Source organism: Petaurus breviceps, unplaced genomic scaffold (assembly GCF_028583685.1).
Source record: "Petaurus breviceps papuanus isolate PSGF00001 unplaced genomic scaffold, PetGlider_PUasm1.0 186, whole genome shotgun sequence".
In the NCBI taxonomy this organism is placed as follows: domain Eukaryota; kingdom Metazoa; phylum Chordata; class Mammalia; order Diprotodontia; family Petauridae; genus Petaurus; species Petaurus breviceps.
The window spans coordinates 35,576,473-35,592,694 of record NW_027185798.1 but is presented as its reverse complement, the minus strand read 5'-3'; the positions used below and the strand labels follow the sequence as shown (position 1 = coordinate 35,592,694).

Genomic DNA, 16,222 nt, shown 5'->3' with positions numbered 1-16,222 from the left:
AGATAGATAGATAGATAGATAGATAGATAGATAGATAGATAGATAGACAGATAGACGTATATAGACAGATATAGATATAGATAAGTAGGTTGTTTTCTTCATTTGGATGGGAGCTCCTGGAAAGCAAGGCCAGTTTTATCTATGTCATTCTATCCTTGGCATTTGACATGGTGTCTGGCCCATAATAAGTGCCTAATAAATACTTCATGATTGATTAATTACCAAGTTCCTTTCTGGTTCTAACATTCTAGGAACCTACTGGTCCAGGCAACATAAAGGTGATGATTAATCAAGATGTTTAAATTGTTTCAAGTTTTTAAGTTATTTAGAGGAAATGAGTTAAATTTGCTAAAACTTCTCTCCTGGTCTTCCTTTGTGGATTCACTAGAAATAATCCCACTTGGCACTCAATTTGAATTATAGAGTTTTAGAACTGGAAGAACATTGTATCCCAGGGCCCAAACAATACTGGGACTTGAAAGAGCATAGGGATTCAATATTTGAACTATCTCAGCTGGAAGGACCTTGCAGTTCCTTAAATTTTTTTTTTCTACATCGCTCATAACTATTTCTTTTGTACCATTGGTACAAAATTCCCATATAAGGTCTGGCATAGTTCAGCTTTGAACTCGGTTTTGTCGTCCTGGAGAGGAATGAAATCTCCTGCCTACAATCTTGCGTTATACTCCAGTCAACCAACAGGCATTTACCAGGGGCTTACTATGTGTCAGGTACATGATGCTAGGGGTACAAAGAAGAAGTTTCTCTCTTCAAGGAACTTACATTCCAGATGTATAAATTTATAAATAAAATGAACACAAGGGAATGGGAGTGGAGAGGAATCACCAACAATTAGAAGATTTGAGAAATGCTTGTGGAGTGGACGAAGATTGAACTGAATTTTGAAGGAGACTCAGAATGCTAAAAGGTGGAGATAAGGCATACAATTCAGAGTTGGGGGGCCCCTAGGCAAAGGTATGAAGGAGGGAAATGGGGCATACGTTGTTCCATACCTACTTCTGCCCTCTGTCCAAGCACAAAACATTCACTTTAGGAATAGCACTTAAGATTAGCTGGAGTGCTTTTACCTAAGCTAGATAGCACAATGGATAGAGTGTTGAACTTGGAAGCAAGAAGAACTGGGCTTGTATCCTGCCTCGGACATTTTTATAGTTGTGTGACACTAGGCAAGTCACTTTAACCTCTGTCTGCCTCAGTTTCCTGATCTGTAAAATGGGGATGATAATAGCCCCTACTTCCTAGGGTTGTTAGGAGGATCAAATGAGATAATATAGGGAAAGTGTTTTTTAAACCTTAAAGTCCTAGAAAAGGGAAGCTTTTATTACTTTGGAATCAATGCTTCACCACCCAAGGAAAAATGCTGAACAGCAACTATTTTTGGTCTGACTTAATGGTATGCTTATCAAGAGAGACACATTCTGCACTCTCTGAAGCTTCTGATAGGCACATAACCCAGAGATTCAGGCTGGCATTATGCCTAAAAATGTTGTGATAACTTTCACAGCAACTCAGTACCCTTAGAATGGATTTCAGTGTTGCTTTTCTAAGCATAAAACAATGCAGTGAATCTTCCTTAAAATCCAGGTGTAGTTTGATGCTGTGTGACTCCATGGAGATGCACCGATAGCCAAGAACAGAAACAATCCTGTGCCATCAACTGAAAAGGTCCTTGCTCTGTTCCTGGGCAGATCAGTCAGACCCTGGCACCTCAGTGGAGAGCCCAGGGAGGTACAATGGTTATTGTTCTATTCACAATAAATCCTCAAATATTGATCAAATAAGTATCAATCAACAATATTAAGCACGCCATCCATTTAACAAAACAAGTACTTGTTGAGCACCTTCTGTATGCCCAGAAACAACCAGAGTTGTCCCAGCTAGGGAAACTTCAAGGATCAGTGGAATTGCCAATAGACTCCTGGATTATGTTGTTCAGTCATTTCAGCTATATCTGACTTCATGACCCAAATTGGGGTTTTCTTAGCAAAGGTATTAAAGTGGTTTGTTATTTCCTTTTCCAGCTCACTTGACAGATGAGGAAACAGAGGCAAATAGGGTTAAGTGACTTATCCAAGGTCACACCACTAGTAAATGCCTGAGGCCAGATTTGAACTCAGGAAGATTATTCCTGACTCCAGGCCAGGCACTCTGAAACCCAACTGCCTTATCTTAAGGACTATAGGAAACATCATTACTGGGGGACAGATGAGCAAATTCAGATATCATAAAAATATAATAAATGTAATTTTAAAAAATAAAGTAAAAAGTATACAGCAAAGGATAAAGAAAAACGAAAAGGAAGCAAAAAAAAGTTGGGTAGCTTTGAAAATAATGTACAGTATTTATTGTATAGGTTTTCTTGAAATGGAAATTTATTGTTTTATATTAAATCACTCTCTTATGGTTTGCTGTGTACATAGCATTTTTTTTTCTTTTCTCATATTGTATTTAAGTTTAAAATAAAAAAAATTTCACAAAAAAATTCAGATTATAATAGACTCAGGACTTCTTACTGTCTTTCCTAGCCTACTTACACATTTTCAAACCAATATCCAGAAGGAGGCTTCATGGACCATATCAAACATCACAGCTGACCATCAGGACTAAATAGAGCAAATGATGAATCATGGACTAGCGCCATACTTGGTTAGAATTCTGTCAGTGGAAGACTTGAAGTCCAAGGAAAAACTGTATGGTTCATCACAAACTGAAGGGAACCAAAACATCTGATCCAGGAATCAGGCTTGTCCTAGATAAGATGTTTTAGCTCCCTTCAACAAATTACGCAAGTTGGGAACAAGTGAACAGATTGTCTCTCGTTCAAAATGGAATTCCGGAACCATCAATCTGCAAAAGGCAACAATGTGGCCCCGGTTATTTGGATTAGAATTTCAAATATTTTCCTGGCTGCTGAAGAACTCAGTGAGGGGCAAGGACGAGGGGAGGGGCCCACTTCCAGGCCCAGACTTGACATTGGCCTCACAAGGCTACAGAAGAGCAGCCCTGGTCTTCTGTAGTTCTAGGCAGTTCCCTACAGCAGCCCATGTGGTAGACTGGACCCCCTTCCAGACAGTCCACTCATGGCTACTCTCCTTCTGCCTGCAGCAACACAGGCCCTACAGAGGATGGGGCAGAAGGACCAGAAGGAAATCCTTGTGGCACTGCCCCAGGACCTCACAAGAGGAAATTCAATATAGTCGATAAATTCTTAGTGTTCTTGGGGAATCCAACTGTGTACTTGCAGAAACTTTTCTGGGTGGCTTGTCCCAGAGCCAGCTAAGAATATTCTCTTGACAATGATAAAGGAGGGTCATCTCCACTCAGAGCCTCTAGGAATACCCTTGCTTCTTGGGGCTTGGAACTCCTCTTTTGTCCTAAATATCCAGCTGTTCATAGGAGCCTTGGCAACAAGAAATGCTATCAAAGTCAAGTCAGCAGAACGAAGTGAAAGGACAGCCCCAATCTTTGCCACAGTCAAGTTTTTAGACAAGGAGCCATACTCTGTTATTAATGGTGGCATTGAGGAGACCAGGGAACTTCTGAAGCAAAGCTTTAACCTTATTCTCTATTGGAAGTGCCAAGTCAAAAAGATTTCATGGAAACGGCTGCCTAGCATCTGATTCCTGTGACATTGGGGCTCAGAGGGAAGAGTCCACGTTGCATTGACAAAGATTTTCATCTTGATGTTGGTCACAGACATGTCACCTGGGGGAAGTCTATCAATTGTGGTCATTGCTCCAGATGGCTCTGGGAACCATCCCTCCAGGGTCAGATTCTGGAGAAGATTAAAGGAACTATGAAGAAATTCTATGATGAAGAATTTTTAAAGTCTTCTCACTACAAAGGGATTGTCAACTTTCCTCACTTTAAAAAGGTAACAAATTTACTTGAAGGACAAAAGAAAGCTTTTGGAGGGGAGACACAATATAGAGTCCCCCGACAGCTCTTAGCGATGTCAATTCCAATTCCAAGGTGATGCAAGAAGAGATTTTTGGTTCCGTTCTTCCAATGGTGCCTGTGAAAAATACAGAGGAAACAATGCAGTTCATAAACCAGAGAGAGAAACTCCTGGTCCCACATGTATTTTCTAGTAATAATAAGATTAAAAGAATGATAGAGGAGCGGCCAGGTAGCACAGCGAGTAAGAGCACTGGCTCCAGTGTTGAGATGACCTGGAGATCGAATCCCAGGCTCAGACACTTAGCACCCACCCAGAAACACCTGGCCGTGTAACCTTGAGCAAGTTACTTAACCCCGATTGCTTTAAAAAAAAAAATGATATAGAAAACCTCCAGGAGTGGGTTTACCTACCAGCCCTTTGGAGGAGTTGGTAATAGTGGGATAGGTGCATATCCTTGAAAATACAGTGTTGGCTCCATCTCCCATCACAGATCATGACTAACAAAGAGTTTAAAGGTGCCTACAAGTTCAGATGCCCCCCCACATAGCCAATCCAAGATAGAATGGGCAGATTTCTGACTCTTGAAATACTTCTAAAAAGGTAAAATGGCCTCTTCTTACCAGCTTTTTCTGGGTGATCTCAGCTGTCACTGTCAAATTTCAATACCTCTAAAGATGACTCAGGTTCAACTTGCAAGTTGTCTTTACTAGATTTCTACTTTTGTTACAAAACGATTCTTGTTAAAATTATGAATACAAAAGTGTAAAGGAGGATCTTTAAATCTTAATTTTACAGCAAGCTGCTATTTACTTCTCTAAAAAACTGAGATTTCAATCATATCCTCAAACCTCTTCTAGCAACAGGCTCATTTGAGGTGAATGTTCCAGACTGAGTTTGTTATAGACTGAAATTGTTATAGGATGGGTAAGAAAGAGATGCTTTAGTTGGGACTCTTTGGTTCTTGGCCTCTTCCCCCTTCAATGCTACACCCCGTCACAGGCTCCCTTGGAACATAAGGAGGAAGTGGTGGAAGGGTATAGGCAGTCTTTCAAAGATTTCCTCAGTTACCGAGAACCCTTCATGGCCCTGGAGACCTGGAGTATGAGCATGGAAATTGGTCTTCTTCAGTATGGCTCAGCCTAGTGATACTAGGTTAGAGGAGGGACACAGAATCTTCCCCTTTGCCACACACATGTTTGAGGGAATTAGAACTGCAGGCATTAGAGAGGCCCAGGAAGATGCAAGTAACTCTTAAATTTGGCCATTTTTCCCCATCTTCAAATTGAAAATGTGATCTCAGAAGAGGAATGAAATTTTCCTTAGAGGTTTAAGTAAACCTCTTTGACAGCTTTGCTGGAATGAATCTGTTTAGGGGTAAGAATAATTTGCTGGTAAAGCTTCATGTCCTACAAGTAATCATTAGCTTGTTTTAGGGAATGGAATCGGTTGAGTAAATGGTGACTTTTAGCCAATGGCGACTTTTAGTCATTTACCTTAAAAATGTTAGGTGTGGAATTTAAAACCATTTTGATTTAACATATCAAAAGTAGGCGTTGCATTTGCCTTTTTGGTAAAACTGAACATCTTCCTGGCCACTAACATTACAGTTTTAAAAGCTTTATTATGATCAATAAAACTAAAATCAATTTTTAAAAAAGTAAAAAAAGTGAAATGACTGAAGAATGTGGAGGATTAGACAGAATTAAAGCTCTCTAGTCCCATAAAAATGAAATGGTACCAAAGGCTGCCCAAAGTGCAGAAAAGCATGTCTCTACAGAGGAAAATAGTCAAAATGTTGTGCCAGAATCTTCTTCTCATGGTCATACCTTCTGGATTCAAGATGGCACACCTGGGACCTTTAAATCTAGATTTCTGTCATCAAATCTTGTCGGGTTTGTTCTTGGTATAATTGTCTTACTATCTCTCCACTAATATCTTTTTTTAAACATGCCTTTTAATATAGCCCTACAGCATATCTGAACTGTGTCTACACTGTGTGAAACTTCAATCCTCAGTAAGGTTCTTATTTTTATGTGGAATTTTCTGTCTTAAAAACAAAGTTATACCTGTGAGCTCCGAGATTAAATCTGAAAACACCTACCTCAGCAGAGAGAAAAGTTAGAGTTTATCAGCTTCAGGCAGAATCAAGGACTGATTGGAGAAGCCTTCACTTTACTATCAGGAAGGAGAAAGCAGTGACTGTATGGTTTCATATCTAGGAAAATAAAAAATGATGGCATTCTCCCTCCTCCAGCCTTGAGGCTTATCTGTCCTGCTGATTTACCATTCCTTTCCCTAGATTCTCCTCCACATCTTTCTATGGCAACATCAGTACTTCCTTGTCAGAATTACAAACCTTTTCATCGGCTTTCTTTTACTGGCCCCAGGAATGGCCCTTTGTTGAGCCTCAAGGGGTTAGAACAAGGAATGATGGCAGTTCCAAAGAGGCAAACTGATGTCAGGTAGGGCGGCTAGGCCCAGCGGATAGAGTGCTGGCCCTAGAGTGAAGAGCACGTGAACTCGAAATCTGGCCTCAGGTACCCTGTTTGCCTCAGTTTCCTCATCTGTAAAATGAACTGGAGAAGAAAATGACAAACCACTCCAGTGTCCTCGTGAAGAAAACCCCAGATGGAGTCACCATCTTCTGTGTCCTGGTTTCAACTGAAACTGCTCTCCCCAATGTTCCCAGTGATCTCTTAATTGTCACATCCTTTTTTTCAGTCGTCATCCTTCTTGAGTTCTCTCATCACTTAATTCTTTTAAAAAACCCCTCCTCCCAGACTTTCCCTTCTCCCTGACTTTTTATGACACTGCTCTCCCTTGTCTCTCCTCCTATCTGTCTGGCTGATTTTTCTCAGTCTCCTTTGCCAGATCATTGTCTTTGTCACGGTCTCTATGTATGGATATGACCTGTGGCTGATCCTGAACCTTGTCCCTTCGTCCCCTTTTCTGTACTCCATCTCTTGGTGATCTCATCAGCCCCTATCCCCGTGCAGGCAACAACAAGATCTGTACCTCCACGTCCAGTCTCTCTCCTGAAACTCAGCTCTACGGCACAAACCCCCTATTAAACATTTCCATGTGGCCGTCCCTTGGGCATTTAAAAATCAACATGTCCGAAACAACACTCTTTCTCCCTAAAACTCTACTCTCTTCCTAACTTTGCTATTTCTTGTGAAGATTGAACTATTCTTTCAGTCACCCATATTTGTAACCTCCAAATCACCCAGTAAAGCATGAGGTCCTTGAGAGTACAGGTCGCTACACAGACTGCTTTGTCTTTGTATCCCCAGCATCCAGCTCAGCGGCCGGCACCTAAAAGGACCTTGTTGATCGATTTGTCTTCCACTTTTCCCTCTCTCTCTCTCATTCCTCATAGTCAATCAGATGCTGAATCTTTTTTCTAATTCCACAATGCATCTCCTATGTGCCCCCTTCTCTCTATTCACACAGCCATCAGCCACCCTGACTCATGCCAGCATCTCCTGTTGCCTGGATTATGGCAAAAGCCTCTTAACCTACATTTAGTGTCCACCCCCTCTCTAACCCATCATCCACGTGGCTGCCAGATTGATGTTCCTAAAACACAGGTCTGACCATGTCCCTTCTCTGTTGAAGAAGCTTCAGAAGATCCCTCTTTCCTCTGGGATAAAATACAAATGCCTCTGTTGAACTTGTAAAGCTTTCCACAATAAGTCTCTGGCCTACCTTCCCAGATTTATTGCCTATGACTTTCTTTTATGCAATCTCATGTGGCATCCAGCCACGTCGGCCAACTGCCATACCCCATTTATGACATTTCTTTGTGTGTAGAACTCCAGGCCTCAAAAAACACTCCCTCCACTTTTCATGGAATCCCTGGCTTCCTCTAAGGCTCAACTTGGGTTCCACCACCCACACAAATCCCATCGTGATCCCGACTGCCAATATCTTCTGCCATGCAATTTCTACGCATTTCAGTTTGTATTTACTCCCTGGGAAGGTGGTGTTCCTCCCACCTTGAGGAAAGGGATTGTTTTATTTTTCAGCAGTGGATGGAGTGCATAGTGCTTGATAAATACCTATCCGATAAATTATTGAAAGCAACAGGAGAAGAATTTGAACCCACATTCCTTAGCTCCACATTCAGTGCTTTTTCCCCTCCCCCACACCATTCTTAGCATCGGTTTCCTAGTCTAAAAGGTAGGTGCTAGAGTAGCACAACTTCAAGTTCAAGCACAACCTCTCAATTCTAAGTCCTCTGAACCGGCAATTGCTTCCATTTTCCTTGGGACAGAGCTTTGGAGTCCTTACAGCCTAGAGCGGTGCTTCTTAGACTGTGATCACATAACTGAATGTGGGGGGTCATGAGAAATTTGGCAGCAGCAAAAGTTTTCTGAATGTGCGACAGCCAAAAATTAATTCGGAATCAAACGCTTGCCTCGTTGCATCACTGCAGCCTTGGTTGGGAACACAAAACATGCACAATTTGCACTGCGCATCCTGTCACTCCACACAACACCAACAAGCGCTGCCAGATTCGAGACTGTTGTATGTTATGAATTACGTTGTTTTTACTGTACATACAAAGTTTTCTGCTCTTTCAGAAATTTAATTTTAATTAATTTACTTTATTGAAAATAAAGACTTTTCATATTTTCCTAAAGTCTTTCCTTAGTATGTAAGTATCAAATTAGTATATCTTCAGATTGGATCATATTAGAATGTTTGATTTTTTAAATTGCTGCTATCTCCTTCTTTTACCAAAACATAAGAGTTTAATTGTAGCAAGACAAAAGTCCTTTAATAATATTTCTCCACCATCACGACTGTATGTGTAAATGTGAACATCAATTTTTTAATTAAGTAAAAATAAATGTAATTTCATCAACTAAAGCTAGTATTTCTCTGAGAAATTATATATTTAGTTATATTTTAGGACAAAAATAATTTTCAGTTATAAGTGGCTAAATTTAGACAGAAGAGCTAAAAATACTGAAGATAATGTGCAAGAGTCTTCACTACCAGGTTTTAGTACAACTAAATTGACAAGAAAAAGACAATATGTCAAATTATGTGGCTCTCAAGAGAGTGAAATTTAAACAGATTATTGACATTGAAAGATGAAATTGTCATATTTTTTTAGCAGAAATGCAATTTTGTTCATTTTTTCATAATGACTTGTGGCTTTCAAAATTGTGTTATTGTCAGATATTCTCAAACGACAATGATTTAAACATGTCACTTAAAGGAAAAAATTGTAACAGATTTATGTTAAAAAATAAAATTGAAATGCTTAGTTTAAAAGTTATAGAATAGGGTGGGAAAATGATTCTTTAGAAATGTTTACAGCTACAGATGACTTTTTTCTTTTTCTTTTTTTTTAAAGCAATCGGGGTTAAGTAACTTGCTCAAGGTTACACGGCCAGGTGTTTCTGGGTGGGTGCTAAGTGTCTGAGCCCGGATTCGATCCCAGGTCATCCCGACACTGGAGCCGGTGCTCTTACTCGCTGTGCTACCTGGCCGCCCCCCTGTTTTTATTTCTTTTACTAAATAGTTCACAATTACTTTTTTAATTTAACAATTTTTGAAATTTTGAGTTCCAAATTTTCTCTGTCTCCAGCTCCTCCCCCACCCCACTGAGAAGGCAAGCAATATGATATCAATTATACATGTGAAATCATGCATAACATATTTCCATCCCCCAGTGGTTTAAAAGAAATCTTCAAACAATAGTCATTGTTGGAAATATGCAGCAACCTATCAGTATTCATCATTGCTTTCTTTGCTGAGCATTTAGGTAGCACAGTGGATAGACCAATCAGCCTGGAATTAAGAACACCTGAGTTCAAATCCAACCTCAGACATTTACTAGCTTGTGACCTTGGGCAAGTCATTTAACCTCTCTGCCTCAGTTTCCTTAACTATAAATGGGGATCATAATAGTACCTATTTCCCAGGGGTTTTGAGGATCCAATGAGACATTTATAAAGCACCTGGCACACAGTAGGCACTTAATAAATGTTTGTTTCCTTTTCTCCTCCTCTGTTATTGCCACTTTAGTGACTTACAATTTTTAATCTTCTGAAATTATGATATTCCACATTTCACAGCCAAAGAGCATCACTAGGAGAGTACCAGTATTTCCATGGCAGGGAGTGCAGATGATTAAATTAAATAGTATTTGAAAAGTACATTGAAAACTTTAAAACACTATTAAATATTTGCCATTTTATGTTTTTTATTTATTAGCATAATTTTTAGTTATTATTTATTATTAATCATTATTATTAGCATAATGAGTGGCACATAGGCATTTAATAAATGTTAGTTGATTATTGTCATTAAAAATACTGAGCAATTTTCCAAATAAGTTCTAGCCCACTCTCCTCTTCTTACATAACTTAGTTCTTCTGGCAATAACTTCAGGTTATAATTATGAACAACATTTATCTTACTGTAATTGTACTGGTCTGTGACGCAGTCATGTCCTCAGGGTCTATGGAGATGGTTAGGGCTATGAGCAGTTGTCCTAAGTAGCCCCAGACTACTATATTTTTTGAGTTCTTCCATCTACTTTTTTGTAGTTATTCTCTCTTCTCCCCTGTCATTGCAGGTAATTGTTATTTCTTGCTGTTGCTTTCTTGAGGTTGGGGCACCAAAATTGAGTCCATAGTCAATTCTTCCTCTCTTCATAATAAGGTTGAGCCAGGGAGAGCAGATGTTCACCCAGGAGACTCTGTCTGCTAACAAGCACATGCTTCTGTCAGGACCAAGAAAAAGAGTTGGCACCTTGATATTATGGGTGCCACAACCCAGGGGAACCTGTCTAAAATCATAGGTTAAAAAGATTAGGAGGATGTTGGCTTGAATCCTGGCATTGCTGGTTACTTAGTCGTGATACAATCTTGAAGGCCAGCAGTTTCCTTTTTTATAAAACGAACAGGTTCAAGATAATTTTTAAGATATCTAGGCAGCTACTTCGGTGAATAGAAAGGTGAGCCTGGAGTCAAGAACATCTGAGTTCAAATCCAGCCTCAGTCACTTACTAGCAGATGTGTGACCCTGAACAAGTCACTTAACCTCTCTTTCCTTAGGCAGCAGCTAGGTGAATAGAGGTTGGTCTTGGAGTTAGGAAGACCTAAGTTCTAATCAGGCCTCAGATACTCACTAGCTATGAGACCCTGAACAAGTCACTTACCTTAATCCATTGGAGAAGGAAATGGCAAACCATTCTAGCAAATCCCCCACAAATGAGTCAGGAAGAGTCAGACAAGACTAAACAACAGCGTCATTTCTAAGTATGATGATCTCCTATTATTTACTACCCAACAAGAGACACCTGGCTACCCCTAAGCCAGACAGAGTGTATTATCCTTTGATAAACTGTAGACTTGTTCTACTCTAGGTGCTCCTTCCTTCTCTCACTTGGTCAGTCAAACACCATACAGTAAACAACTATGATAAGCCAGGCTCCATCCTCGGTATGAAAGATACCATACCATAAGTGAAACAGTCTTTGGCCTTGCAGAGAAGACAATGTTGAAAAGCACATGCGAGGGGCGGCCAGGTGGCTCAGCGAGTAAGAGCACCAGCCCCAGAGTCGGGATGACCTGGGATCGAATCCGGGCTCAGACACTTAGCACCCACCCAGAAACACCTGGCCGGGTAACCTTGAGCAAGTTACTTAACCCCAATTGCTTAGGGGTGGCCAGGTGGCTCAGCGAGTAAGAGCACCGGCCCCAGTGTCGGGATGACCTGGGATCAAATCCAGGCTCTTATACTTAGCATCACACCCAGAAATAACTGGCCGTGTAACCTTGAGCGAGTTACTTAACCCCAATTGCTTTTAAAAAAAAAAAAAGCACATACAAAATAAGTTGAAGGCAACTTGTTAGAAGGGGAAACTTGAGGAGATCAGGAAAGGCTTCACTCATACATGGTCTCCTTCCAGGGTTCAATCCCTAATGCCTAAACCTCTATCCCATTTGCTTAAATTACCGAAATTAATCCCAAAGTTCCAGCATTTTGAGGAGAAGCCATAGTGCCTTCAAGTTTCTTTAGGTTTTGGTCCATTTATTTGTCCATCATCCCACATTCGCTTTCTTTCACTCTCCCTTCCCCTTCCCCAAATTCTTTCTTGCTTCTATGAAGAGCTTTTTTTTTTTTTGGAGGGGGGGAAGGCAAGGCAATTAGAGATAAGTGACTTGCCCAAGGTCACACAGCTCATAACTGTGTCAAGTATCTGAGGCTGGATTTGAACTCAGGTCCTCCTGACTCCTGGGCCAGTGCTCTATTCACTGTGTCACCTAGCTGCCCCTGAAGAGCTTTTAAACTTGCAAGCAATTCCTCTTCCCAGTCATTTTCCTCTTCCCAGGGATGGGTAGATTCAAGCAAAATACTGGTCAAACAATGCAATGGGTTTTCTCTCCCTTTTCAAGTCAGAATTCTCTTTTTTCTAGGATGGTCTCTCTAGATAACAGTTGTCAAATATTAACAACAATAACAACAACAAAAATGGTTAGCATTTATGTGGTACTTTAAGATTGTGTTCTCATTTGATCCCTCCCAACCACCCTGTGAGGTAGGTGAGACTGTTATCCTCATTTTAAAGATGAGGAAACTGAGGCAAACAGAAGCTGAGTGATTTGGCCAGGGTCACCCATGTGGTGAGGCATTTGGTCTTCATGACTCTAAGTTTGATATTCTGTTCCTGAGGGTGCTACATAACAAATGACTTTGAGAACATTTTTTTAATATTTCTAGTACTGGACAGGATTTAATGAAAAACAATGTCTTTAAGAATGGAACCACGTCAGTGAACTCCTGAAAAGTGGTAGTGATATGTTGTCTCCCCTATAGAAGGAAAGCTCTTTGAGGGCAAGCAATGTTCTACTTTTGTCTTTGTTATTTCTTGCAAAGTGTCTGGTACATAGTAGGGGTTTAATAAATACTTGTTGTTGGATTGATTGATGGCCCAGAAAAAGACATGGCTCATGGTCAACAGTATGTGTTACATGTCAGCAAGAATATACCATGTAAAAAATGTATTACCTTTTATTTCTACCCAGTCGGTTTGCCAATTCATTTCAAGCTTAAATAAAAGCTTTAGTGTAATCGCTGATGAGGTGTAGCTTTCGCAACATCAGGAAACCAGAACAGCTTGTTTTTTTTTTTCATGAAGCTTGCTGGATGAGTGGATGGTTGCCCTTTCCCCTGGTTTGTTCTGAAACCTCTCACCTAGCTAGACAGTGGTTGGGAGTGGGGAGACAGGGAGAAACGGATAGTCTCCCTCCCTGGAATTCTTGTGCTCTTTGTAATGGAAGCTTTGCATATCTCTTGAGGCAATCACAAAAAACATGCACTAACAAGAGGAGCTTTGGCCTGACACCAAGACAGTAATATATAATATTAGACCTCTCCACTCACAGGACCACAACAGCTCACAGATAAAGAGGGCTTACCTCTGAAGAAGTGGAGATTTGGCCCTAGATCTGGCCTTACCCAGAGAAATGTTCTACCCCTTTCCTTCCAGCCCTACTCCAACCCTTTCTCCATACCCAAAATTTTACCATAGTAGCTTCATTCCTTTATATTGAAATTGGAAATTTCATTAAGAAGTAAATACTCTTAGGAATGAAAAAACAAATTGGGAAATACAAAAAACTAACCATTGAATTCAGAAGAAACTGGTGAAATTAAAGTTATAAGAAAGCTTAGAGGAAAAGTTCCTTTCATCTTAGAGTTCCTGCTCAGACATTTACTGTAGACTTTAGAGAAGCAGTTTTTCAAAAATCCAAACAAAAGATAATCCCATGATGAGGCACTCTGAAAGTGAAGATGGTTGAAGACATTGTAGGTTCTCAAAAATAAAATTCTGGCAATAGAATTAGGATTGATCCAGATGAGGAAGAAAAAGAAAAGCTAGCAATAGAGAAAAAAATGTGGCTGCACAGGGAACTCTCAAATATGTCCATATTCTAAAAGTTATATACAAAATACGGGAGAAGGAACATATGACTAAGGATGAATATGCACAGTCTTAAGTTAAAGTCCAGAATTAGCTTATGAAAAAAGAATAAGGGCCATTGATGAAAAGCAGAGTTCCCAGAAATACAACAAAATGTTCATAGGAATACTTGTTTTGTTTGTAGCATAGCATGAATTGGAAACAAAGTAGATGCCCACCAATTGGGGAATGGCTAAATGAATTGTGAGCAACTACTTGGAACACTGATTGAGTATGGGGTCTAGAGTCAGGAAGACCAATCTTCCAGAGTCCAAATCCAGCCTCAGACACTTATTAGTTATGTGACCCTGGGTAATTCACTTAATCCTATTTGCCTCCATTTCCTCATCTGTAAAATGAGTTGGAGAAGGAAATGGCAAACCACTCCAGTATCTTTGCCAAGAAAACCCCAGTGGTCATGTCTAACCCAGAAGCAGCTTTGAAAGAATTTGGGGTGGGCTGTAAGATGGTCTGCTTAGTTGGATCAACTTTCAGTGCAGTGGTGTCAGAGTGAGTGGAGAAGTGGCCCTTAACTTATTTGAAAGGGCATGGAAACATGATGTTTTTTTGTGGAAATGTGCAATAAATTGCTTAGACAAACTCAATTTTGGGCAGTAGGTATTGCCTACTTGATGTAATACATGACATCTGAAGTATTACCTCTAAGATAAAAAATGTGTGGCATTGAAAATCCTGGCATCTTCCAGTCTTTGCAGTCTTCTCAGACCGTCCTCCTCAATGTTCTCTACAGAGAATCCAGTCATATTGACCTATTTACTATTCCTCATAGGCAATTCTTCATCTCAGTAATCTGGGCCTTTTCAGTGGTAATCCTCCATGCCTGGAATGCTGTCCATCCTCATTTCTGCCTCTGTGGATCCCCTGAATTTCTTCAACACTCAGGTCGAATATCACCTTCTGCATAAAGCTTTTCCTAGTCTCTCTCCTTCTTCCCCCATTTCTGCTACTACCTTTGCTTCTAGAATTATCTTCTGTCTACTACATATATATATATATATATATATATATATATATATATATATATATATAATATGTACCCATTTATTTATATGTTGTCTCCTCTATTGGAATGTAGGCTCTTTGAAGGTAGGGTCTGTTTTTGCTTTTGCTTTACATCCTCAGAGTACAGTGCCTGGCACATAGTCATTCTGATTGATCAATTAATTGATTGAAGCACTGATTCATAACTGCAAGGTTTTTTTTCATACCTTAAGATACAATTCTTTTAGGTCTCAGATCTTAAGCTCATTTAAATCTTAAGCTCATGATTCTTACTATCTCCTTATGAATTTCTGACTTTAATTTCCTTCTAATCATGTTTGGCTGACACTTTGAAGTCTAAAGATCAAATCCTTGATAGAAAACAAGAGTTCCAGTTTCTTTTTGTTGACTGTTAACACTACACCATCTATCAAGAAGTATTTTTTCTTCCAGTACAAATAACAATACTACACTCTGATATCTTCTGTCTGCCTATTGCTCAAGAGCAATATTGATGTGTGATGGAGTGTGTATGGATTGAATGTGATGGAGAAGTGTACTTTGATGTTTAGGAGAGTAAAAAAGGCAACCCCCAAGAAAGGAGACAAACTAGGGCTCACAGTCTAAAATGACATGCTCAGGTAGTCTACAAAGGTGGGAGATTTCCTAAAGGAACAAGCAGGTTGCTTCTGTGGTTACTGGAGCAGGAAAGAGTAGAACAAGGGAGAAATTGGTTTTTTTATTTAATTTTTTTTCAGTTAGCAAAAGATTATTTTTTTTCCTCCCCACCACCTCTCTCCCCATTGAAAAGAAAAAAGAAAAACAAAACACATGTAACAAATATTCATAATCAAACACAACAAATTCCCACATTGGTCATGTCCAAAAACACTATGGCTCATTCTGTACTCTGAGTCCATCATCATTCTGTCTGGAGGAGGGAGAGTAATATACTTCTCATGGGTCCTCTGGTATCATGGCTGATTATTGCATTGATTATAGTTCCTAAGTCTTTCGAAGTTGTTTTTCTTTACAATATATTGTTGTTATTGTATAAGCTTTTTTTCCTGGTTCTTCTTACTTCAATCTATATCAGTTCATAAAAGTCTTCTCAGATTTTTCTAAAACTATCTCTTTCATAATTTCTGATGCCACAACAGAAGTCCATTATTCTCATATACCATATTTTGTTCATCAATTTCCCCAATAAATGGGTACTCCTTTAGTATCTAAGTCTGTCACTACAAATAGGATAGATAGATGATAGATAGATAGATAGATAGATAGATAGATAGATAGATAGATAGATA

The 16,222-nt window shown here is 39.6% G+C and overlaps 1 pseudogene; it reads left to right on the top strand.

The window, feature by feature from the left end:
- Positions 1-2,420: 2,420 nt before the first annotated feature.
- Positions 2,421-5,065, top strand: LOC138162242 (aldehyde dehydrogenase family 3 member A2 pseudogene; annotated as a pseudogene).
- The last annotated feature ends 11,157 nt before the right edge of the window (positions 5,066-16,222 follow it).